This window comes from Vigna unguiculata, chromosome 5 (genome assembly GCF_037176805.1).
Source record: "Vigna unguiculata cultivar grain cowpea cultivar isolate G323 ecotype 2 chromosome 5, ASM3717680v1, whole genome shotgun sequence".
Taxonomy (NCBI): domain Eukaryota; kingdom Viridiplantae; phylum Streptophyta; class Magnoliopsida; order Fabales; family Fabaceae; genus Vigna; species Vigna unguiculata.
Genome location: NC_140796.1, coordinates 41,451,379 through 41,453,740, shown reverse-complemented (window position 1 = coordinate 41,453,740; position 2,362 = coordinate 41,451,379). Strand labels below are relative to the sequence as shown.

General features: G+C 32.5%; 1 non-coding gene across 1 annotated transcript; it reads left to right on the top strand.

The window, feature by feature from the left end:
* The first annotated feature begins 621 nt into the window (after positions 1-621).
* LOC114186437 (small nucleolar RNA R71) lies at positions 622-725 on the top strand. The gene has a single exon (XR_003605095.1). It is a non-coding gene; the product is annotated as a small nucleolar RNA R71 (small nucleolar RNA).
* The last annotated feature ends 1,637 nt before the right edge of the window (positions 726-2,362 follow it).

Genomic DNA, 2,362 nt, shown 5'->3' with positions numbered 1-2,362 from the left:
AATTATATCAAATATAAATTTAATTTAAATTGAAATTTAATTTAATCTGATAAAATATAAATATAAATTTAATTTTCATTAAATTTAACTTAATAAATCATAAATTTAATTTTAATTATAATTTTTTACGGGTAACGGATACCCGCAAGTACGGAGAGTATGATACCTACACCCGACCCGTTTATAAGCGGGTATTCAAATACCCGCTACCCATGAGTAACAAATACCCGCGGGTATCAACTATCCATCATGAATTTGATCCGCGAATACCCACGAGCACAAGTATTTTTGCCATCCCTAATAAAAACTGTTAGAGGATTGATTTCGTTAACCACTTTTGCTTGCATATTACCCTATTTCTGAGTCAACTCGGTCATTTGTTGTGTTAATAACTTGTTTTGGGCTAGGATAGCATCGAAAGTGTTAACCTCTAACACTCCACCTTTCCTATTTTGACGGTCAAATTGCATATTCACAATATTATTTGCCATTAGCTCAAGAGTCTCGAAAGCTTCCTTTGGTGTTTTCAAATTAAACGATCATCCACTTGCTGCATCCAAAATTGCTTTAAAAGAGGGTGCAAGACCATTATAGAATATTTGAACTTCTAACTACTCTGGTAAAGCATGTGGGCATTTCCTCAATAACTCCTTGTACCTTTCCCAAGACTCGCATAGAGATTCAGTTTCTTGTTGCACAAAAGTCATGATTTCATTTCTCATTCTCGCTCACTTGGATAGAGAAAAATATTTGGTTACAAATTTTGTAGCCATATATTCCCATGTAGAAATACTGCCTTGAGGTTGTGTTCGAAGCCAACTTTTAGCTTTATATCGTAATGAGAAAGAAAAAAGCCTCAAGCGGATTGCATCATCTGAAATTCCATTAATCTTCAAAGTGTCACAAATGGCCACAAAATTCTCCATATGAGAATGGGGATCCTCTAAAACTGCACCTCCAAATTGATTATGTTGGATGACTTGTAATAGTGCAGGCTTGATTTCAAAATTATTGGCTTGAACAGGAGGTCTCACAATGCTCCCTTGGTAATTATTTGTATTTGGCATCAAATAGTCGAGCAGAGTCCTCCTCACAGGTTGTTCTTCAGCCATTGTTGATATGTGCTCTTTCTTATCAATTGATGGCCTTGCTTTTCTTTCTTGCGATAACCATTGTTCAAGTTCTAGGTCAAAAAGCAAGAATTTTTCTGCAATTGTACCTCGCATAAACAACTTAGAGACACAAGGTTCTAACAAAAAAATTCATGTGAGAACAAAATTAAAAACAAAACAATATAATTAAAATAGAAAAATTAATAAACTAAAAACAAAATAATCTTGACTACCTAAAAATTAACACTCAAATCTTAAATGAATTAATCACTAACATCAACAGAAAAAAATCCCCAGCAACAGCACCAAAAACTTGATAAACGTTTAACAAGTGAACCAATCGTTAATATAGCAATAAAATATTATCCTCTGGAATTGACTCGTTGAATATTAGATTCCTAATTTACGTAATTTTGAGCAAATGAGATTCAATAGATTTGCAAACATAAAATTATAACAACAACTAAAATCAATATAAGAACTCTCAAAGGATTGATTTCGTACCCTTTGCTATAGAATTCTACTCCATTTCAATTGATGCAAGCAATGTAATTATCCATTTGGGTTTACTCAGAGCTATTTTACCCCTAACCCCTTAGTAGGTAAAATCTATTCATTGAATTCGAACCCCTAATTCCTTAGGTGAGTTTACAAAAATTCAATAGAATCATGAAAAATTAATAATCATCTCTATTGCTAACTAATTAGATATGCCCAATTTTCCAATTGTGACATAGCCTAACTTGTCTTATTTATAATCGCAAACAATCTCGAATTTTTCAATTGTGAAATTGCTCATATAATAAACAATAAAACCGTAAACAAAGCACTAGGATAAATAACATTAACAAAACATCAATTGTAAAGAGTGGAAACCAAAATCTAGAGTTTTACATCAATCCTCCAACAAAAAGAAAATTAGTTCTGCATAATGATAAAAAAACTAAAACTAATAGAATAAGAGAATAACAAAGATGAAGAAGAGGAACTTTTCGTGAATGATCCTCCCCCTCTTATCTTTTTTCCACGTTCTTTCCCTTTGTTGAGGTGAGTTTTTCTCTCCTTTAATTGTTTCCCTCTCTTTCTCTTTCTCTTTCTCTTTCTTTTATTTTCTTTTTCCTTTAAATCCTTTGAATCCACGTCATATTTATATTTCTCGTTGAAAAATCCACAGGTTGTGGAAAAATCCACAAGTCACCTGTGAAACTTGTTGTTTTGCACTTGATCTTCTGACGCAAAATCCACAAGTC